Source organism: Pseudochaenichthys georgianus, chromosome 15 (assembly GCF_902827115.2).
Source record: "Pseudochaenichthys georgianus chromosome 15, fPseGeo1.2, whole genome shotgun sequence".
Lineage (NCBI taxonomy): Eukaryota > Metazoa > Chordata > Actinopteri > Perciformes > Channichthyidae > Pseudochaenichthys > Pseudochaenichthys georgianus.
In genome coordinates, this window is record NC_047517.1 from 16,275,262 (window position 1) to 16,300,406 (window position 25,145).

Sequence of the window (25,145 nt, forward strand, 5' to 3'; positions counted from 1 at the left end):
TGGCTACTGAAATCAATCTTACTAACTGCTGTCTGGGCAATTTACTCCGCGTGAGTTGGCAGACTTTATTTTGCTTACTTTAACATAATTTTTCATGGTGGGGCTAAGCCATTTCTTGGTATGGGTGTAGCCTACCCCAGCCATACCCTGGCACTGCCACTGGTGGCACGTATGGGGCGGGCCATTCTGCACATGCGTTAAATGCGTTAAATATTTTAACGCAATTAATTCAAAAAATTAATTACCGCCGTTAACGCGATAATTTTGACAGCACTAATATATATATATTATATGATTTTGTATTTATATAAAGAGTTATTGCATTGAACAGAATCAATCATGTATACAGATGAGACACAGGATTGAAGCCAATACACATGGGGCAGACAGAAGGGGAAGCATCATGTTAATTACAACCCCCAACATCCATATGATAATTGCCTGACAATGGTCAGAGCGACACCCTTCTGTCTGAGAACATTTTGTAGAAACCTACATGCATAAATTCCCATCATATATATTGTTATATACTGTTTTTTTAACTATACTTTAGCTTGTGAATTTTGCCCAGGGATCAATAGTTTTGTTTAACCCATTATAATGATAATATATTTTAATATTCAATTTATTTTGTATTCATTTTAAAGTATAGCTATCAGAAAAATGTAAAATGAAGAAATAATATTTCCCTCTGAGGTGCATTGTAGTAAAACAGGAAATTGTATTTCACAAGTGCCATTGTACAATAGTACAGTAATTCATCAAATATAGGGCTACTACATTTTGCTTTGTAATATTTTTTTACATCATTGAAAAAACAACTACCCAGAGTATAACCTTGAATTTATAGTCAGATAAATTGTGAGGACAGACAAGAATAATTTGGCAGTCATTTGTCAGACAAAACTATTTATTATGAAATGTATTATCAAAAGAATACATAATAACATAGGATATAAAAAATAAAGAACAGTTTTTTAAAAATGCAACAATAACCTGTCTTTGGGAGTACAACAACTAATACTTTTTTTCTTTTTCAAATTCTCTGCAATGAAAACACACATCTTTCAATCATTTTGTCAGTGTAGTAACTTTTGTGTGTTCCAGTAATCACACCATCCTGTCCTGCCAAGACACACTGCCCTCAGGAGAGTTGAAGAAGGTGCAGAAAGCCTCCCTCACATTACAGGCCTCTCTTGATGCCCTGTTTCCTCCCATGTTTCTCACTGGTGCCATGTGTCTTCTCTGCTGCTCTTCCTCATCCAGCAACCTCTGGTTTTCACTAGGGGCCAGCAGGAAGTTGTGTAGGATGCATGCAGCCACCACAAGCTTGTCCACGTTTTTCGGGTGCAGGTTGATGCGACGATGGAAGATTCTCCACCTGGAGGCCAGAATGCCGAAGGCATTTTCCACCACCATCGTTGCTCTGGAAAGTCTGTAGTTTAAAATCCTCTTTTGTTGAGTGAGGTTCTTTCCAGGGTATGGTCTCATCAGGTATGGCTTGAGTGGGAAAGCTGCGTCACCCACCATGACGAATGGCATCTCACCCAGGTGAGCAGCACCAGTTAGAGAGGTACTGGTTGGAACATGAAGTGTTCTGGCCTCCAGTCCTTTCCCCAAATCCGATCCGGCATACACCCCACCATCACTTGTTCTTCCGAAGTCCCCCACTTGAATCACTCGGAACAGTCAGCATCAACAAGTGCCAAAAGCACTATGGAAAAAGTCTTCTTATAAAAGTACTAACTCCCAGACAGTGGTGGTGCTTGGATGACGATGTGCTTTCCGTCTATTGCTCCCAAGCAATTTGGGAAATTCCATTTTTCCAAGAATCCTTGTGCAACCTCCTTCCACGTGTCTTCTGTTGGCCTGGGTAGGAACCTCTCCATCATCATTTTTTCAATGGCTGCACACACCAAATGGACAGCTTCTCTCACAGTACTGCATCCTAGGCGATAGCTGAATGCTAGGCTGACCAGTGAGTCCCCGGAAGCCAAGTATCTGTGAAGGGAAAAACAAGCAAAGAATTAATAAGTGAAATAATTTTATTAATCGGAATCTATTCTTTTTTTCAGTCGACGTTTGCAAGGCGAAATGGAAGTCACTGAGGGATGCTTTCGTCAAAAACCGGAAGAAGTCCATCCCAAGTGGATCTGCAGGTGGCTCGCAGAAGGCCTGGAAGTATTCAGATATAATGTCCTTCCTTTTGCCATATGTACAGCAAAGGAGGTATGTATGCACATTTTTTTATTTATATAATTTTGTAACTTTGTAATTTGTCATGATGTATTGCAAAGGGTATGAAAGAGTTTATTTTAAATTACATAAATATGTTCATATTGCATAAATTAATCCCAGGAAAAAATATTTTAATTGATTTCATGTTGTTGTTTCTTTTAATATAGTTCTACAAGCAGCTTGGGAAATCCTTCCCCATTAGAAGAGATAGAGAGAGCATCTACACCAGGAGCAGCATCTGGATATTCAGGCCCACGCACACCCACACCACCTACAGCCCCACCACCTCTGGTACCCACAACCTCTGCAGAGAGGAGGCCCTCTAGGTCCCGTAGCCCCCAGGGATCCACACCAGCAGCGGCGGCCCAGCGTTCCACAAAGAGGAGGCCACAGAGCACAGACCTTGGGGAGCAACTAATTTCTCTACTGCAGGAACCTCCAGCCACACCACATATGCCAGACTCACCGCTTGAAGAGTCATACTACTTTGCTCTGAGTCTGGTGCCTCTGCTACAAAGGCTGGACATAGACAGGAAACATTGGGCAAAAATAGCTATTTTAAACACCTTCCATAGTCTTCAAAGACAGAGTACACAACCACAGGAACATTGGCAGCCAATTGTCCATCCCCCCACGTCACAACACTCCACTCACACCTCCAGGCCAGTAGCCCTTCGGCCAACTCCACCCCAACCCCCACAAGCCCAATCAACAGGGCCATTCGCAAACATGCTGTTCTCCAACAGTGGCTCTGCATGGCAGGATGGGTCTCAATATGAAGACTTGTAATTCATATTGTTTTTACTGTAAATAGTTCCTTTTTTTGTGTTGATTTGCTGTTATTTGATGTTGGTGTTTAAAATGTTGTTTTGGGTGATATGTTTCTAATTAAAACGTTTATTATACTTGTGGTCAGTGATTTATTGTCTGTGAAATGGGCATCTTACCTCAGTGGAACAGCCAGTCTCTGCTTGGGTTCTATGGCAGCTCTGAAATTTGTGGATTGTCTGGTCAGTTCAGGGCCCAGGAGGGACAGAAGTTCATCCATCTGCTCTGCACTCATCCGAAAATATTGGTGATGTCGTTGGCTGTCCAGCCACAGCTCAGCCATGAGGTGATGAAAATCACCTTGTTGTCTCCTTTGCTGGTTGAGGGGGTGCACCCAAAACCGGCTCCTTCTCCTCCCCCCATCCCCTCGTAGTCTTTCAAGTAGGAGAATACATGCCAGCGTTCTCCTCCGGTTTACAGGCACTGTAAATTATATATATATACAATAATTATGATGATGAATGCATATTTTTTTACCACTAAAATACAGCAACACATCTTTGATTCATGTCGTTTATAACTGGAATATTACAATTATTATTAACTGTGTCTGTAGCATAGCCGCGGGAAGTAGGGGTGCTGGGGGTGCTGCAGCACCCCCTGTTGGCGAGTGGTGTACATTTGAAAAACTGAGTGACCACCTAAATAAAAATGATTAAACTACATAAAATAGTTATTATTTTACTTAAAATAAAATTAGCTGTATACAGTAACATATAATAGTCATAGTATATATTTGTATATATCAGGTGGCTTGAATTTATTTTCCAAATAAATAAAATCCGAGTCATCTAGGTCGTAGGTCGTGGGAGAGTGACGTTATTGACGTGACACATACATTGCAGAGTGACAACTTTCTAGAATGGCGCAAAAAAGGATTTTGGATTTTTTTCTCCAACAAACAACCCAATAAAAAGAGTGGACCACCAGCTACTCCTCAGCCCACCACCTCTACAACTAGAGTAATATGACACAGAAGAGACTGACACATCTGACTTTAATGCATGTCCTGTAGTGGAAAATGTCTGAGCTTCCTGCCGCGCTTTCAGATGTGCCATACTCACTCTGGGCAGCTCACAGATATGACGTAGGGTTAATGTCCACGATCACGTACCGTACCCATTGAAACGTGAAGCTGTTGATGGCCAGTGTTTACCTCTCTGCTTATACAAGGGGTCATTATTCCGTGTAACGATTCCAGTGTTTCCTGTCAAAAAAGATCAGAGACAAACCTCCTGACGAGTGGAGATTTGTCCAGGATTTACGATGTAAATGCAGCTGTGCATGCACGCTCGTCCGGAATTCTTATCTGATTACTCCAAAAGTTCCAGCCTCTGCAACATATTTACTGCCATAGATGTCTCAAATGTTTTTTTTCCAGTGTTCCGGTACACAAAGACAGTACATTTTTGTTCACATTTGAATATAATGGTAAACCTTACACATTCACACGTTTGTGTTAAGGCTAAATGTTAAAAAAGTCACTAAGCAACAGATGATGTCATTCTTGCGTATGTGTTCATAACACACGGCTGTCCTTATGCTTGCTGTGATGTTACCTTAGTCCGTTCTCTGCTTGTAATTATGCCGTTACAAGCTTCAAAGTTGTATTTATCATCTGAATTTGCCGAAACAAGTTTAATATTCTGAAAGCCAATACTTTGAAGATGTATAAGTGAGGTGTCTTGAGTAGTCAAAATTACCTACAAATCATTGTACACACGTGTACATATTATTCTATTCTTATGCAGCTCTGTGTGATTTTGTAGCTACAATTCAGACTAATACACTACCAGAAGTGGAATAAGTACTCAGATATTGTAGTGAAATTAGAAGTACTCAGATATTGTATTTGAGTAAAGGAATAAGTACTCAGATCTTGTACTTGAGTAAAAGTAGAAATACCAGAGTGTTACAGTAACAGTCCTGCATTCAAAATGTTCTTCAAGTAAAAGTAGAAAAGTATTATCAGAATATAGTGAAAGTAAAGACAGTAAAAGTAGTCGTTGTGCAGATTGGTCCATTTCAGAATAATATATGTGATATGTTTTATAATGATTGATCATGAAAGTGTTCTCAAAGCTGGTGAAGGTGCAGCTAGTTTGAATGAATTTGTATTCTGCAGGGTAGCTTGTGGATTCACTCCAGGTGGAACTAAAGTCTGATTTAACACTTGATTATATTTCACATCATTCATCCACATCTGTGAAGTAACTAAAGGTATTAATACATGAAGTGAAGGAAAAGTACACCATGTACCTATGACTTATGTTCACTTCCAACCTAAAAGGACCTCAAAAATAGTAATCAATAATGTATTGAAAAGTTATTTGCTGATTGGTTTTTATATCGGCTCAGCCAGGTTATATGGGAGGCCCAGTCTACGTACACTCTAAAAACAAATGCCTTGGCTTAACAAAGAAAATCAAGGCAATAGGTTGCATCGATGGTTATTGAGTTAAGACAACTTCTATTGAAATGTTGTTAAAGCAACAAAGTTATTTGGGTTAGGGGAGAAGGCTTTTCCTCTGCAATCAGAGGTGTTTTCAATTACCACTCACTTAATAATTGGTAGCATAAACACAAGTTTAAGTTGATTACTCCAAAAGTTCCAACTTGTTTTACCGTATGATTTAAATCTAATCTTAAATTGTATGTACTTAATTACCACATGTTGAACATGAACACATGTTTTTAAGTTGACAACTATTTATAAATTAAGTTGCTCCAAATAATATTGTATCAATAGGGTTTTTCTCTTAGCTTTTTCATGTTTTTGTCTTTAAAGAAAGAAATTAATTGATTCCACAACAAAAATATTAGGCAATTCATTTTTTTTTTTTTTTAACTACAGGTGTTTATTTCAACACATGATGTTTCAAAAGGAGAGACTTCATTTAGTTTGAATATTGCCTGAAGACGGTTGACGTAATTTCCATTGTGTGCACACCTAGACCGGACTTAAAGACAGACAGGTTTTTATTGTTTGGACTTAAAAGACGTTCCTCTGACCAACGCTGACCTCATTTTGTATGTTGATGGGTCTGCCTCTTTTTTTTTACCAAGGGGGCACTAATTTATTTATTTATTTATTTTTTTTTTTTTGTGTTTTTTTTTGTTTTTGTTTTTTTCTGTTGTTTCAGATTCTGCTGTACTCCGTTCTGGACCGCTTCCATGTCACCTCTCAGCACAGGCAGCAGAGCTCATCGCACTAACTGAAGCCTGCACGTTTGCAGAAGGCAAAACCGTGACTATTTACACTGACTCACGATATGCTTTCGTTGTAGTACACGATTTTGGGGGCTATTTGGAAGTGTAGACAATTTCTTAAATCTGATGGCAAACCAGTACTTAACCATGTACTGGTTGCAGGCTTACTAGACGCCATTTTGCTCCCATCTGAGGTTGCAGTCTGTAAATGTGCCGCACACGCAAGCAGTACAGACCCAGTTTCCCTAGGAAATGCGTCTGCTGACTCAGCCGCAAAGGCAGCTGCCCTGATTCCTCTCGCACCTCACGCACACTCATTTGTTAAAATCCCTGTCTCCTCCTTTACTGACAAAATGTCATCACTGACTTCCATGCAGCAGCTAGCTACGCCAGTTGAGAAGGCTCAATGGAAGGCTGCTGGGGCTGTTTTTTGGGTTGGCCCAAATTCTAATCCATGTCTTCCCAGACATTTTTTCCCTCATTTCGCTAAGTTGACACATGGGTGGGATCATGTGTCAAAAGGGGGGATGTTAGAGTCTATAAATCAGGAGTGGTTCACAAGGGGGTTCACAGTAACAGCTCAAAAGCACTGTGAAGCATGCTAATCTGCATTATGCAAAATTACAAACTAGCAAAATGCTGTGCAGACACAGGTCTGTCATGGACACAAGCTCTGCCCATTGTGCTGATGTACATGAGGATGCGGAAAAGAACACGGAGTCAACTCAGCCCATTTGAAATCCTATGCTAATCCAGATTGGACTCAAGGCTCCAGGATGTCCTCCTCCCTCCACAACTGTGTGTGAGGATGCTATGTTGTCATATTGTGTTAACCTATCATCCACTTTAGCGACTGCCACTGGTCTGCTTCACCGCCTTCAACCGGGCGACTTCGTGCTGGTCAAGGATTTCCGGAGAAAGAGCTGGAAATCCAATCGTTGGCAGGTCCCTACCAGGTGCTTCTCGTCACCCAGACAGCGGTCAAGGTCGCCGAGAGAGCTACATGGGTCCACGCCAGCCACTGCAAGGTCGTGGTCACAGGAAAGGAGAAACGATAGAAACAGATGACAACAAGTGACATGTCCAAGTCACCAACAGATGACAACAAGTGACATGTCAAAGTCACCAACAGATGACAACAAGTGATGTGTCCGAGTCACCAACAGATGACAACAAGTGACGTGTCCTAGTCACCACCAGCACCACACTTGCACTACATACACCAAAACACACTACACACAAGGTGTCACGAGCGAGTGCCAGCTGAGCGGTTCCATATGCTCTCTGGTTCCTCGTTTGTGTTATCAGTGTGCGAAGTCTGACGGTCCGTGTCACGAAATCGACCGAGAGAATACACTCACACACTCCATGGAACATTTCCCCCTCGTGATGAGGGCTCGCCTGGAGAGACGACAACGCAACCGTGAGCAATGTGAATGCTACTGGAGAGCCTGGACACTCATAGAATGGTTCCTCTGCATACTTGCCATGATAGTTGTGTTAGGACTAGTCCTATATGTTATGTATCCATTTCAGCATACAGCATGTCAGCCAAAATCGAGGTATCTAAGAGGTACATGGGGAAAGCAGGGCGAACCACATTTATTTTATTTTGTTGTCTGTATGTATGTATCCGGCGCCGACCCGTGTGGCACATTTTACATAGACATCGCGCCCAAAACTCAGACCCGGAAAAGCGTAAGCAACCTTTGACGCCACTGTTGACATCCATAGGTACATCTACATTTAATCTATACATAGGCGATAAGGACCATAGCAACATTGATGTGGGTCAGACCAGTAATGGGATCACCGGTAACGTCTGGTGGCACACTCTGATCATTCTTGCAGGCCGCAGGACAAAATGGGTCATGTTATGCATGCACTCTTTTCCCCCAGGACTCATCAATGTCCGTGCCAGTTCGTCCGCGCTCTCTGACCCAGGTTGAACACCTCTGCGCGTTTATGGCTCTGACAAGGCCCATCAAGGGTGAAGACAGCGTAACCGAGTGGCGTTATGCTAGGCAGCTTCCCCCACCATGCAGCAATCGGTCTAACTCCTCTTTGCGTGCATCCACGCTTGACACCACATACGCAAAGTACCAACCCGTCAGCCATGTGCACCCCAGTCATTTGAGAGGGATGAAACACAACCTCTGCATCCAGAGAGTTTACCACAAAACGTCTCTTACAACACCTTATCTTTCCCTAGGCACTACTACTGGTTGTACTCGCATCCTACGGAACACATGCGGTGACGGTGCTTACAAAATCTCGTATTGTCACATATCTGGTGCCCCTGAGAGAATCCTTTCTAACGTAGCATTCCCTGATGTTGAACATATTTCCCTCCAACTGGCGTGGCCCAGTGATGCTGGGTTTAGCGCGCCAGAAGATTACGTTTGGTTGTGCGGCAACAAGCTCTATCAAGTTCTGGCTCCCCTTTGGATAGGGACATGCACTCTAGTGGATTTGAATCCAGCAGTCACTGTACTCACGTCCTTAATGCACACGACACATCATTACCCAGAGTTCCAACACCCCGACCACCACAAGGTAAAAAGAGATATGACGTCCGCTGTAGCTAAATTCATGGGTGGCCTGTTCCCATGGTGGGGTACAGTAAACAATGCCCATAAAATAGATACCTTACACGTCCGGCTAGAGAACCTCACTTAGGAGAGGACGCAAGGCTTCCAGGCATTGACCCCATTCATAATAGCCTCTAGGAACATGCTCATGCAGCACCAATTCGCTCTTGACCTTTTGTTCGCCTCAAAGGGTGGCCTGTGTCATGTGATCGGTGACTCCTGTTGCACTTACATTCCCGACGCCACCAAGAACACCACTGACACCGTGCTGCATCTTAACAACCTGTTAGCTGACATGAAAGCTGATGACATATCCAACGCAGGGGGCTGGGACTGGTGGGCCTGGCTTACATCAGGCGGGTGGAAAGCATGGCTGGCTAGTATAGTTACACCCCTGGCGATCATTTTTGGCCTATTAATCAGTTGTACCTGTTTGATAATTCCAATACTGAAGAAATGCGTTTCCAGCATGGTGTCCTCAGCTTTCGTTCAGTATACTACTATTCCATTACAAGACAATCCTTTGCGCCACAGTGAGATAGATCAGCTAGAATCAGAAGAGTCTGATTCCGATTTATCAATATAATCATGTGTGTATCTCCTCTCTTATTCTCTTATGCTTACATTATATTGGAGTCTGTCCTCCACAAAAACAGCCAGTTTTCTATGATATATTTGTGATGTGTTTACTTAAACCAGCGATGGAGTGTATTCATTGATGTGTTATATCAGTCTATCCTATCATTTGTTTTTTCTATTGATCAAGTATGATCAAAAGGGGGGAATGTAGTGGAAAATGTTATTATTATCATTCTTATTATTATCCTTATTATATCTTTCATATGTTTAAACCAAATGCTTCTTATTTCCTCTTGTTGTGCTTTTACCATTATTATTCTACTATATTCTCTTATGAGTTTCCCAGTCTCTGCAAGGCCACAGCTGTTTCAGCAGACTGGGAGACTCATACACAGTCAGACACATCACGAACTTCCCTGCTCTGAGAACCGTTATGCTATCTACTCAAGGCCACTGGGTGTCTCATAACAATCTCCCCGTGTGAACAGGGGAGTTATAATATTCCCACTCTTTCCTTATATAATCTCTGCTTTTTCATTGTCCTGCGCACTCTCGCGCAGACTATCTTATACTCTGTGCGACTTGTGACATTATTCAATCATTATATCGTGTACTTGAAGCTTCAAATAAATAACCAAAAGACAGCTTTTCTCGATTCACCATTTATTTGTTATGATCATTTGACTTGTACTCTCCAGCTGTGTTGGGCCCTAGATTTCCATAACAGTCCATAGTAACATTTTGGACAATGTGGATGTATCTGCTCTAATGAGGGTCTTCATTAGTGCCACCCCAGGCTACATTTGGAGTTTTGTGAAGCCCCAACACAAGGTAAGACGATATTTTTCCTTTAATGTTGCTGCCGCTGTGCAGTGTTTTGCCTTGTCAATCAGTTAAAATTGAATTCATAGTTTTATTAATATTGTAAATAATATTTTCTGACTATTTGTAATGTTATGTAGGTTTGTAAGACCCATAGTTAGCATGTGGGCATGTGCAGCTGTTGCTAAGTGATGTAGGTCTATAATGGTTTATTAAGCCTAGTTAAGGTGAGACACCCCAGGTGAATAGGGTAGTTTCTCCAGTTAATTACCTACAATAAGGCAATTGTTTCTTATATTACAAGTTTTCTGAATATGCAAATGATCCATTATCTCATTACATTTGCGCATATTTTAACACATTTCAGGAACCGAAATTAAGCCAGGTTCAAAATTCTCGTTTCATTTTGTAGTCATATTAGCATCTAAGGCTTTTACAGAAGGGATTTTGGATATCTCTTTTTATCACTCCATAAATCAGAAAATACTGTCAACAGCCCTAAAATATCAATTTTCGCCATGTTTCTAGGTATACAATCTTATATAATTCAGGCTATGAATGATATATGAACAAACCCTTCTGTAAAAGCCTTCATAATATTGATACGAATATAAATGGAAGGTTTGGTGTCTGTAAGTGCAACTGAAGTGGAAATTTCGGACTCAGAGTAGGAGAAAAAACTCATTTTGAGAAAACGACCTTTAAAGATTGCAGTGAGGCGCTAGCTAAATCCTCCTGTTCTTTGGATGATAGCTTGCGCCTCGACGCACTCCGTGAAGGTATTTCATGTTCAGGGTCATTTGTTTTTTGTGTAACCTTGCTTCGTGCAAGTGACAATTGTTGTTGTCTTCTCTGTGAACGTTTTTTTCGCCGTTCTTTTGCCATTTTGAGATTTCAATTTCTAGCGGAAAGCTAACCAGGAAGTGTTTTAGCACACCACGTGACGCATCTGAACGAATCACGTTGTCAGAAATTGACACCAGCCAATGAGATTTCGTTTCTTGGTTTAAGACCCTTTTGTGCTTTCACGATTGGTTGCTGATACAAAGGAAATGACCATATTTGGATCCGATGAGATTGTGCAGGAGAGACGGAGCTTTTCCAACGATGACATTGTGCAAACAGCGATCGCGGTACTTTATGTTACGTTAGAAATGCTAACTTTTGGTGAATTTAGGAGAAATAAACAGATGCAAATAGACAAACTATAGTAAAATGAACACTTAAATGTGTATTTTGTACGTTTTTCTTCCAAAAGCCTGAAAGAAAACATGTTATGGAATCAAAATAGCACAACATCTCAAAATTGACCAGTGCATGAAAAACGATGTTTTTGCCTGCCGTGTCTCGCCTTTAACAAACAATTTATGCGGCTCGTATCGCTGATATCCGGGCCCGGCCCGGCACCGTCTTTTTGTTATTTTTTAAGCAGCTCCCTCCCCACTTTTGGCAGCACCCCCTGAGCAAAATGCAACCTGATCTCACCAGAATGCGTGACTCCACCACGACTCCTTAACACCACAATGCGTGGTGGAGTCACGAACTGTGTTACATTTGCGTGTCGGCACCACGCAAACAACCCCAATGTAAAGTGAATGAGGCTCCTTTGTCGTGGTGCACACACGCATTTCTACAACGTGCATTGTGTGTAATGCAACTGTTAATTTTATTAAATTAGTTTGTTTTTAAGGAAGGCCAGAGCTTCAGCTGTGTCAAATAGATTGTTCCCTTTAGTTAACGTTATTTAAAAGATAATGATCATGTCCCCTGTATTGTATTACGAGCGTCCATTCCCATTGGATAACGGAGAATTTTACACCCGGAAGTAAGTAGCCTATTCTCCTTACTGTCGATTGATTTTACAGTGATATCTGCACTACTCATCGACTAAAAAACACCAAATTGTCCTTGTTAATTACACAACATTGATTGGTTTGAATTGTGTGCAATGCTTTTGTATTTTCCCCCTTCAATTCGGAGAAACAAATATTTTTTCGGAGTTTTTGGACGGCAGAAGACACTACACTACCCAGAATCCTCAGCTATCGTTTGGGACTACACCATGAACCCCGTGATCAGTCCTCAAGCTCTGTGATTGGTTGACCTCCAACTGCATTCCATATGAAAAAAAAGGTTTCGTAAAAGAGAAAATCATACTTTATTCAGCAGTGCTTGCTTTACTCTTTGAAAGTCATCACATGAATGCATTGTAATAAATGGTTTGGCTCCATCCATCCATCTTCTCCCGCTTATCCGTGGTCGGGTCGCGGGGGTAGCAGTTCCAGCAGAGAGCCCCAAACTTTCTTTTCCCTGGCGACATCAACCAGCTCTGACTGGGGGATCCCAAGGCGCTCCCAGGCCAGCGAAGAGATATAATCCCTCCACCTGGTCCTAGGTCTACCCCTTGGTCTCTTCCCAGCTGGACGTGCCTGGAACACCTCCCTAGGGAGGCGCCCAGGTGGCATCCTAACTAGGTGCCCGAACCACCTCAACTGGCTTCTTTCGACGCGAAGGAGGAGCGGCTCAACTCCGAGTCCCTCCCTGATGACCGAACTTCTCACCTTATCTCTAAGGGAGACACCAGCCACCCGGCGGAGGAAACCCATCTCGGCCGCTTGTATCCGCGATCTCGTTCTTTCGGTCATGACCCATCCTTCATGACCATAGGTGAGGGTAGGAACGAAAATGGCCCGGTAGACAGAGAGCTTTGCCTTCCGGCTCAGCTCCCTTTTCGTCACAACGGTGCGGTAAAGCGACTGCAATACCGCTCCCGCTGCTCCGATTCTCCGGCCCATCTCACGCTCCATTGATCCCTCACTCGAGAACAAGACCCCGAGATACTTGAACTCCTTCACTTGGGGTAAGGACTCATTCCCTACTTGGAGTGGACAGTCCATCGGTTTCCTGCTGAGAACCATGGCCTCAGATTTGGAGGTGCTGATCCTCATCCCAGCCGCTTCACACTCGGTTGCGAACCGATCCAGTGAGTGCTGAAGGTCGCAGACCGATGAAGCCATCAGAACCACATCATCTGCAAAAAGCAGTGGTGCAATCCTTAGTCCACCGAACTGCAGACCCCCCCCCCCACGACTACGCCTCGAAATCCGATCCATGTATATTACAAACAGGATTGGTGACAAAGCGCAGCCCTGGCGGAGGCCAACCCTCACCGGAAATGGGTCCGACTTACTGCCGAGGACCCGGACACAGCTCTCGCTTTGGGAGTACAGAGATTGGATAGCCCTGAGTAGAGACCCCCTCACCCCATACTCCCGCAGCACCTCCCACAGTAACTCCCTGGGAACCCGGTCATACGCCTTCTCCAAGTCTACAAAACACATGTAGACCGGATAAGCGTACTCCCAGGCCCCCTCCAGGATCCTTGCGAGAGTAAAAAGCTGATCCGTCGTTCCACGACCAGGACGGAATCCGCATTGTTCCTCCTCAATCTGAGGTTCGACAATCGGCCTGACCCTCCTTTCGAGTACCTTGGAGTAAACTTTCCCGGGGAGGCTGAGTAGTGTGATGCCTCTGTAATTGGCACACACCCTCTGATCCCCCTTTTTGAAAAGGGGGACCACCACCCCGGTCTGCCACTCCTTCGGTACCGTTTCCGACTTCCACGCAACGTTGATGAGACGTGTCAACCATGACAGTCCCTCAACACCCAGAGCCTTCAGCATTTCCGGGCGGATCTCATCCACCCCCGGGGCTTTGCCACTGTGGAGTTGTTTGACGACCTCAGTGACCTCCCCCCGGGAGATTGGCGTTGATCCCCCGTCATACTCCAGCTCTGCCTCTAACATAGAGGGCGGAGTTGTCGGGTTCAGGAGTTCCTCAAAGTGTTCCTTCCAACGTCCCAACACTCCATCAGTTGAGGTCAACAACGTCCCATCCTTACTGTACACAGCTTGGATGGTTCCCTGCTTCCCCCTCCTGAGGTGTCGGACAGTTTTCCAGAACAACTTTGGTGCCGCCCGAAAGTCCTTCTCCATGTCTTCTCCGAACTTCTCCCACACCCGCTGCTTTGCCTCGGCCACGGATGAGGCTGCTGCCCTTCGGGCCTGTCGGTACCTTGCAACTGCTTCGGGAGTCCCCCGGGATAACAAATCCCTGAAGGCCTCCTTCTTCAGTCGGACGGCTTCCCTGACCACCGGTGTCCACCAGGAGGTTCGAGGGTTACCGCCCCTTGAGGCACCTAAGACCTTGAGACCACAGCTCCCCACCGCGGCTTCGGCAATAGAGGCTTTGAACACCGACCACTCTGGTTCAATGTCCCCAACCTCCACAGGAATGCCCGAAAAGCTCCGCCGGAGGTGTGAGTTGAAGGCCTCCTGAACTTGGGCCTCCTCCAGACGTTCCCAGTTCACCCGAACTACACGTTTGGGCTTACCAGGTCTATCCAGAGGCTTCCCCCGCCACTCGACCCAACTCACCACCAGATGGTGATCAGTTGACAACTCCGCCCCTCTCTTTACCCGAGTGTCCAAAACATACGGCCTCAGGTCCGATGATATGATAACGAAATCGATCATGGACCTTCTGCCTAGGGTGCTCTGGTACCACGTACACTTATGAGCATCCTTATGTTCGAACATGGTGTTTGTTATGGCCAATCCATGACTAGCACAGAAGTCCAGTAACAAACCACCACTCCGGTTCAGATCAGGGGGGCCGTTCCTCCCAATCACGCCCCTCCAAGTGTCTCCATCATTGCCCACATGTGCGTTGAAGTCTCCCAGCAAGACTAAGGAGTCCCCTTCAGGAGCCCCATACAGGACTCTTTCCAGGGTCTCCAAGAAGGCCGAATACTCTGAACTGCTGTTGGGTGCATAAGCACACACAACAGTCAGAGTTTTCCCCCCCATAACCCGCAGGCGTAGGGAGGCGACCCTCTCGTCCACTGGGGTAAACTCCAACAACGAAGCACCTAACCGGGGACTTGTGAGTATCCCCACACCCGCCCGGCGCCTCACACCTTGAGCAACTCCGGAGAAGAATAGAGTCCAACCCCTATCCAGAAGTAAGGTTCCAGAGCCGACGCTGTGCGTAGAGGTGAGCCCAACCAGATCCAACTGGTACCGCTCCACCTCCCGCACAAGCTCCGGCTCCTTCCCCCCCAGAGAGGTGACGTTCCACGTCCCCAAAGCCAGCTTCTGCCGCCCGGGTCTGGTCCGTCGAGACCCTCCGCTTTCACTGCCACCCGTTTGGCAGCGCACCCGACCCCATCGATGTTTCCCGTAGGTGGTGGGCCCGCGGGACAGAGAAGCGGAGGTGTTGCCCACGTTGCCTTTTCGGGCTGGGCCCGGCCGGGCTCCGTGGCAAGCCCGGCCACCAGACGCTCGCCGACGAGTCCTCCTTCTGGGCCTGGCTCCAGAAGGGGACCCCGGGCTTCCTCCGGGCCGGGTATCCTCACTTCTTGTTTTTCCTTTCATGAGGTCTTTTGAACCAATCTTAGTCTGGCCCCTTGCCTGAGACCAATTTGCCATGGGAGACCCTACCAGGAACACAAGGTTCCAGACAACACAGCCCCCAGGTTCATCAGGGCACACAAACCTCTCCACGGTAAGGTGCTGGTTCTTCAGTTTGGCTGCATTATATATTACACATCTGTCTTAGTTCTTTCTTTATCTACAGAGATCGGGCATCAGAATACACCGGAAACTATTCTTTTACCGTTCTGTTTTAATTTCACAATAAAGTTAGTAGTAATATTTTGTTTTGATATTATTGTTTTTTATTAACTACTAGACGACTGGGTCATGTTAAGACCATCTTTTTTGTGTTACTAATATCAAAACAATAACAAAATAATATTCGTCGTAAACTAAACCGAAAACAGCAGTATATTTTATTTTGTTAACACTGTAAACTTGACAGCCTTTTAACCCAAACCACCTACTGGTTAAAGCACGTTATTACACGTTTAGAGTAATTGCAATGCAGGAAGATTGTGTTGCTTTTTAATGACTGTTTAAAATGCCTTTTTCTTAATGTCTTTCATTTTTGTAACGCACTTTTGAATGTGTTATAATGAAAACATTCAAATATTAAGAGTACATACAAAATAGTGGGAAAGTAGAAGGTCAATTATATAAATATAGAATAGAAAATATCAAGAAGATACTCAAATGATATCTAGAGTAAAACAGTTTAGTGCCTGATAGGAGGATGTGCTAACTAATAAGGCTTTAATTAAAGAAATGTGCAGAATACGACAGTGTAATGGTGGAGGTACACACACATTGATAGATGTCTTGTAATGCACTGTTGATGAACCTGTGACCCAAGTTGTTCATTCATTGCATAACTACACTGTTGTGTATATGATATGTCAATAAACCTTAGAAAATCTTGAAAGGGATGTGCAAAATAGCAATTATATACAGTCTTTAATGAACTATTAGAGAATAACGAGTAATGAACATGCTTTAAACGGATCTGCAGATAAATATTTAGTCTTCTCAAGCAACCAACTATCAAATATCTCGCCTGATTGTTGGCACTTGACAATCACCTTCACTGAATTTCATTCAGGTGTAACTAAAGTCTGATTTAAGGGTTGTTTATATTTCACATCATTAATCCAAATCTGTAAAGTAACTAAAATAAATGTAGTGGATTAAAAATACCAGGTTAACCTTAAAGAAAGCCCTCAGGATTATAAAAGACCCCCATCACCCCAGCCACAAACGGTTCTGTCTGCTGCCGTCTGGCAGGCGGTACCGCAGCATCCGGACTAAAACCACCAGACTCAGGGACAGCTTCATCCCACAGGCTATACGATTATTAAACACCTGAACTTAGAAATAGCATTCATCTGGCAGCTACTTAGAAATTATTTATCTAATATATCATATTCCAATCACTTGTATATAGACTCTTATTGCACTATTTCACAATTTTTTCTGTGTATCTGTTTTATTGTGTAGCACTGTTGGAGGAGCCTGTGACCTAAGGGGGGGGGGGGGGGGTAGGACACGTTCGATTCCTGTTTTGAATAGTGTGCCGTAGATGGGTTTCATTCCATTTCAAAGTCCTTTTGGACGCTCTGTGTAAACGTCGCGCATCCAATCACAGAGGTTGAGGACTGATCACGGGGTTTGTCAAGCTAAGCACATGGTGTAGTCCCAAACGAGAGGATTCTGGGTAGTGTAGTGTCTTCTGCCGTCCAAAAACTCCGAAAATATATTTGTTTCTCCGAATCGAAGGGGGAAAATACAAAAGCATTGTACACAATTCAAAACAATCAATGTTGTGTAATTAAAAAGGACAATTTGGTGTTTTTTAGTCGATGAGTAGTGCAGATATCACTGTAAAATCAATCGACAGTAAGGAGAATAGGCTACTTACTTCCGGGTGTAAAATTCTCCGTTATCCAATGGGAATGGACGCTCGTAATACAATACAGGGGACATGATCATTATCTTTTAAATAACGTTAACTGAAGGGAACAATCTATTTGACACAGCTGAAGCTCTGGCCTTCCTTAAAAACTAACTAATTTAATAAAAATAACAGTTGCATTACACACAATGCACGTTGTAGAAATGCGTGTGTGCACCACGACAAAGGAGCCTCATTCACTTTACATTGGGGTTGTTTGCGTGGTGCCGACACGCAAATGTAACAAAGTTCGTGACTCCACCACGCATTGTGGTGTTAAGGAGTCGTGGTGGAGTCACGCATTCTGGTGAGATCAGGTTGGCAAAATGACTTCCCGCGGCTATGGTCTGTAGTCTACAACACAACAAAATAGGAAATAACAACAATAAACACGATTTAAACAGACACAAACATAAACCATTTAACTACGTAGCCTACTTACTTGTAGAAGTAGAAGTACAAATGTCCAGGAAATATTCCAAAATCAACAACAACTGCGAGGCTGCACACACGACGCTCCTCTTCCGCAACGTTTTGAAACGCGACTGGTGTGTTAGGTCGCAGGAGGAGGTCGCAGCGCGGCGCAGCCGCAGCGCGGCGTAGACGCTCCTGGTGCGTTTAGGGGGTAATACTCAGCCTGGTTGTTCCTGGCCCTAGAACCACGATTTTATGGGGCCAGAAAAACTGTGAATTAGGACCCGCTAGCCGGTACTAGGCCAAGTGGAAATGCAACCAAAAACGGGCACCGCACGGCTCGGCACGCTTACAGCGAGCTACCCGCTGCAGTGGAAACGCGCCTTTATAAAAGGGGTGGCATGTGCAGAGATGGTAAACTCAGATAAGGACCCTAGTTAATTCACAATAAACATTTAGTGGAGAATGACAAACATCCTTTACTTACATTATATTTAAGTAATGTATGAAAATAAAAACCGTTATAAACTAACAAGACAAATGTACATGATAACAAATCACCCCTGCCTCCAACCTGCTCCTTTAACCCCATCCGGAACGATAAAAAGGATCCGCTGTTTCCCCGGGGACCCTTTACAATGACGGATCTTGGGACCGGAGACGGGAGAGCAGGTGGAGGTGAGTATTGATGTTGACTACTATAGGAGTAACTTGTACCATTAATGCATCTTTATATCATGACTTTTACACGCTAAAACATATCCTTTGCACATAATGACTAATCTCAACCACTGTCAATCTTACACAAACAAACACTTTCGGCGCTCTCGTTATAACTCCCCTCTCTTTCCAGGTGGAGCTGAGAGCCCGACCAGCGTCTGCCAAACGACATCCCAATTTAATACGGTTTAATCATTTAATAAACACTACATCGATAAATAGTATACAAATGTGCAAATATGCCATGTTTAACTGTACTGTGCAAATCACGCTAATAAAGTGCAAACTGTTCACTAAAGTGCTGAGTGAATTTTGTCCTGTGCAAACCCAGAGATGTTCACAAGTCTTTTTTTGCAAGTCCAAGTCAAGTCTCAAGTCTTTGGTCACGAGTCCAAGTCAAGTCTCAAGTCTTTGTGGGGTGAGACTTGATCAAGTCTCAAGTCTTTGGTCACGAGTCCAAGTCAAGTCTCAAGTCTCTAAAAAAATAAAAGTCTCAGCCCCTAAACACACCAGGAACGTCTGTGCTGCGTTACGGCCGCGCCACGGCGTTCGCAAAGATCGCGGCCACTCTAGTCAATGGGTGCTATTCCACCAGACGCGCCGCGGCTCGAAGCGTCCCAGATGCTCCTCGCCGCAAGGAATTTCTAAAATATAGGATGAATCCTATTTTTGACGCGGCGCAGCGCGGCGCAGGCAGGAAGTGATGAAAATCACCTTGTTGTCTGCTTTGCTGGTTGAGGGGGTGAACCCAAAACCGGCTCCTTCTCCTCCCCCCAGGCCCGGTTCTGCATAAGGGTGCATTGAAAAGTAAAAAATAAATAAATTAAAAGTGAAAAAAATTAAAAGTGAAAAATATTACATTTTGTCTACTATTACTAACAATAGTAGTAATAATAATATTAAGAAGAAGAAGAAGAATATAGTTGAAATAAAATAAATGGTAATTGTGGTTGAATAGCATTGTCTGCTGCATTTATTTGATCAATTTAAACGGTAAGTAACGTTATTATGTCAGGTGCGCGTGACCTGTGCCGCTGCACATTCATCATCTGCAAGGTGCTTACACAGCAGTCAATGATGGATCAGAAAATGGTTAAAACAACCAGCTCTTATCGCCAGCATACACTGCATCTGCTGCAGGTAATAACAGTTCAGATCATGGGGACATTACGTTACTGTCGTGGACACTACCGTCCTCCTGCCCGACTCGCTGGCTTTGCCCGCCTGGCCCACAGAGGCGGAGCAGCCACAGCCGTCTTCGTTGCCCCAAACACCACCACCCCTCGGCGGCCCGCAAGTGCCAGAGGACCTCTGCAAAACAGAGCCTGCCCAGGTATATTTAAAAAAGTACCCAACTCACCTGTACAGTGGGGTAAGGCGCTCATTTTGCAGCTCATGGTTTAAAAACAGAGATTGGCTGGAATATTCATGTGAAAAAGATGCCATCTTCTGCTATGCATGCAGACATTTCGGTTCAAGTAAGTCAGATGCCTTCACCACAACTAGCTGCAACAACTGGCGCCATGCTGTTATAGGCTACGTGATAAGGGACTGGGAGGGCATAATCAAGCAAAGAGCACATAGATCCATATATCTCTTAATGTTGCTCTCAAAGTGCACCAGATTGATGGTTTTAACTTCAATATTTAAAAAAAAAATCTTCCCGGAGGAGCATGCCCCCGGACCCCCCCAGAAGAGGGTGTTAGGTACACTCCCCACTTGTAAAAATAGCACTTTACCACTGCACGCTCTCTAATCTCAGATGCACCCTTAGTCATTTTGTTCTGGAACCGGGCCTGCCTCCCCCCACCACCGTCTTTCAAGTAGGAGAATACGTGCCAGCGTTCTCCTCCGGTTTACAGGCACTGTAAATTATATATATATAGAATAATTATGATGATGAATGCATAACGTTTTGAAACGCGACTGGTGTGTTAGGTCGCAGGAGGAGGTCGCAGGAGGAGGTCACAGCGCGGCGCAGCCGCAGCGCGGCGCAGATGCTCCTGGTGCGTTTAGGGGGTCATGTCTCTTCTGGTTGTAATAAGCCTTCTATTGTCTGCTGCTATCCAGTCTGTTAAGAATACTGCACAGCTATATCTAAGAAATTCAAAGCATTTACTGTGTTATTATCACTCCTATATCTATTAGCATACAGTATCAGTACTGATTAGTTGTTTGTTATATGATCACTTTAAACAGGCTATTGCAATGCAATATGAGGAAAAACATCACACTTTACGTAGCTAAATGCAAACAACTTATAAGTAAAACACTTCAGAATCAGAAATCAGTATCACAAATACTTTATTAATCCCCCGCAGGGAAACTATTACAAGTACTCAAAAGCGGGTAATGATTAACGTTACCGACCTTTTTTATGTCATGTCAAGAGTTGGATGTCAACGCCACTCAACTCAAACAAGTGTGACAAGCAATTCACTAATCTTTTCAAATATTCAGTTACAAAGCTAGTAGCAAGCTACATTAACAATACATAGCTGATGCTGAGCTAAACATGTTTGCTAACCGTCCATATGCGTTAATGTGACTGACCTCTCCGGGTGAGTTTTCAAGTGCCTGATGAAATTCGACGTTGTTGCGCCAGCATCCTTGATTTTGATATTGCAGACTTTGCAGTGTGCGCTCCTTTTGTTGGTGCCGCCGGCGTTTTGTTCGAAGTTTTTGTAGTTGAACCTAATTACAAGCGGTACAGCCGCAGGTGTGCCGCCGGTCGCCATTGTGTTACTACGAGGTAGTAGGCTTGTTTGAGACACATTGCGGCTCGCCTTGAAAGTAGACGAGAGTAGCCGATCGCAGCCGGGGGAGGTGTCAAAAAGCTCGTCTTAAGTCGGACAGCTCGGACTCGGAGTCGGCTTGACTGGCTGGGTTTGCAATGGCGGAAATTGCGTTGGCGTTTTTCGTTGCAGATTAAGTGGATGCAATAGAAATGTATTGTATGGAGAATGACATGATGAATAAACAGTGGGGTATGGATACACTAGATATCAGCCTGTGAGAAGTATGAACAGTGTGTATGAATATGCTAAGATATATAAAGTATGAAAACAGTAAGCAGTGCAAGTATAGTATAAAATATATAGATATTAATTTCATGATGATAAACATTGTGGAACAATGATGAAAAATGGGAATGGATGTGGCGACGTAAAACTGACACAAAACAACAACAAACTTTTGCCAGCCAATTGGAGAGTTTCATCAGCAGCACGTGGTAAAAACCACCAATGAGCGCTCAGCTCGAGATACCAGCGAGCCGTTTCCCATCAAGCATTTCGCTTCCGCAGCTCGTGGAGAGCAACTGCACCAACTCGCCTCGCCTCGCTCTCAAGGCTGCAGGCGTCTTTGTCCCGCGAGATTTCAAAGTCTCATGTGGGCGAGCCTCCAGAGCAAGTCGGACAAAATGACTAACCATCATGCAACGCACTAGCAAGACGTTGATCGCAACTGCGCAGGTCTGCGCAGGTCTTGCTTGTCTCAAACAAGCCTAGTAACAGAGGCGCGCACGTCTGTGTAATGAGCCCGGCTAAAATAACTGGATGGCCTACCTGCCTGTCAGCCTTCTATCTGTGCACAAATTTATCTCGTGCCCTCATTGGTCATGTGCACGTTCGTGTGTGTTGGAGAGGCGGGCTCTATAAGGAAGTAGCAGCCTCTAGCAGATTATCCGGTTGTGTATTTTCAAATTCTAGCGATCTCGAGCCGGTTTCTCTCAAATTTACCTACCCCACCTTTAATACACCAAAAATAGAAAACACAATGATTGTTCAGGAGTCCCAACCAGTGGTGTAGTGGGGATTTTTTTACTGGGGGGACGCTATTTTAATTAGGTAATCCCAAACAATGCCACACAAGTGCGCACGCGTGCAGTGTACTCACAAAACGGGCAGACAGGTCCACAGAAACTAACGGTATGCTTTGTCCCACTTTTGTTACTATGCAAAAAGCAGACGGCGCTGCGCTCAACACACACACAGATTCAAAACCATGGACACACTGGCACATAAATTACATAAACCATGTATAGGCCTAAATTGCATAAACTATTGCAACTAAGCAGAACCTCTCTCTCTCAATCTATTTAAAACTGATAACAAACAAACAAAATTCCCAAAGTTGTCCTGAAATTAACTTATTAAATAAACGAAACGAAAAATATAGCCTATTTATGCAAACAACTGAATCTGGATTTGAAATTAATCTGATTAGGCCTAGCCTACATTGCAAATAAATCCATGCATCTGGGAAAGGTGAGTTTGAGCTAGCTAGGGGAACGTTGCTATAGCTAACGTTAACGTTAGTGCTAGCATTATCCACGTCTTTAGGCAGCTCTTCTGATGATGTAGTACTAGTAGCAGCTTCACTTGTAGCTTCGGTGCTGCTAGCCTCTTTCTTCTTGTGAATTATATTCTTTTTAAAAAAGAAGTCAAGTAAAAAAAGTTTGCCTGCCATTATAGAGCTTTTTCTTTAGCGTTCTTGAGAGAAAGAGCTGCCGCAAAATCGGCGGGCAGCGAGCTGGCTCTCCCCAGTGGGTGTGTCACTGACACACCCCCAGCTCTCCGCAGGGTCACGAGCGTGATGACAAATCATAATTATTTAAGGAAATCGTTTTTTTTGTATTATAATTACTGTGAAATGTATTGTGTTTTTGTCATTATTACAACAAATACACACTTGCAACTGTTAACACTGGCAATGATTTTATATTTATTAAACTATTAAAAAAAAGATCATGCTCCAAATAAGTGGGGGTACGGCGTACCCCCGCGTCCAACGCCCACTACACCACTGGTCCCAACACACGAGTCCAAGTCGATTCTGAAGTCTTTTGGTCACGAGTCCAAGTCAAGTCTGAAGTCTCTGTGTGTGCGACTCGAGTCCGAGTCGCAGACTCGAGTCCCCATCAACCCACATGTGCAATATTACCCTGCCCGAAGCCGTCAGTCCATAGTGATGAAGTTACCTTCGTCACAACCGCATATAGTTAATAAATACAACTATTCTTCTGGCTAAAATACATATTTTTAAGATTCAATCAAGGAGTAATCTTAATTTAAGGTGTTTGAAGAGTAGATTAAAAATACAAAATGTCACAGATTACCAGTCATGCCTGGCTGTCATAGCTGAAGAACCCGTATGTGCAGTCATAGAGCATGCGCCCCTTAAGCCCCGCCCCCCGACATCCCACTAGAACAGGGGTCTTCAACTAAAATTCAACGAGGTCCAGTTAGAGAAAATGTCCCCATGCAAAGGTCCGGAACATCAAAATGTCTAACTTGCTTCATGAATTAGTGTGATATATATTGAAGTGACCTGTAGCTTTATCAACGTCTGCATGTAATCAACAACTGACTGCCAATCAAATAAAGAAAGTACAAAAACAACAATATTTAAATACGGTGGATATGTGTAATGTTCCTCTCGGGCTGCATTTACAAATAAAATGGAGAAAATAAATAAAATAGCTTTTTAAAATATGTGCATCTTAAAAGTGCTTAATTTTAGATAAATCAAATAAAGTGTAGCAGCAGCTTGAGTTTCCCTTTTTCTTTGTTAACCGTTTCACATCATGACTTAACAGTTTCAGACGATTATAGAACAATATCAGTCTTTACACATCATAACAATTGAACAGTTTTAAAGTTTCTCTTTCTTTCCCTCTTATATTGCAGTCCATCACTCACTTTTTTTAAATTCAGTGTGAGAATTGAGCTGGAGCTTATTGTCCTGCCAGGACTTTGTAAATCTGGGCTGAAATGGAGTCAGGGCCATTCTCACACACATGCAGGTGCTCATTGGTTACAGTGATGCAAACACAGGTATGGTGAAAAAAGAGAGAACTATTCGAAGCAGAAAAAACCTAACCTCCTCTAGGGGGGTCCGGGGGCATGCTCCCCCGGGAATATTTTTTTAAATATTGAAGTTAAAAGCATCAATCTGGTGCACTTTGAGAGCAACATTAAGAGATCTATGGATACATCTCTCAACACCCATATGAAACAGAACTGTAAGCATATTTTTCTTTTTGGATATTTTACAAATCACTCCCCTTTTAAACTCTATTCTTGTTATTTTTAACAACTTTTTTGTTACTGTCATATAGTATTTTATACCTGTTTTTCATTTAGTCTCATTAATAACTATATTGATCATATCAAGGTGTGCCTTAACCTCACTGAGCTGATGTTATTTGAGCCTCTCAGGAGAGAGCTCTCTTCCACCTGGTTGTAGAAAAGTTCTTTAAATTCGTTAGCATAGCTAGCTAACCAGATGCTAATAACAACAGATCGCCACTGTGCTTACAACTAAAGACACAGCCACGCAAACACTGCGGCATGT

The 25,145-nt window shown here is 43.6% G+C and overlaps 1 pseudogene; it reads right to left on the reverse strand.

Moving 5' to 3' along the window:
- Positions 1-1,110: 1,110 nt before the first annotated feature.
- Positions 1,111-3,484, reverse strand: LOC139435165 (uncharacterized; annotated as a pseudogene).
- Positions 3,485-25,145: the final 21,661 nt, after the last annotated feature.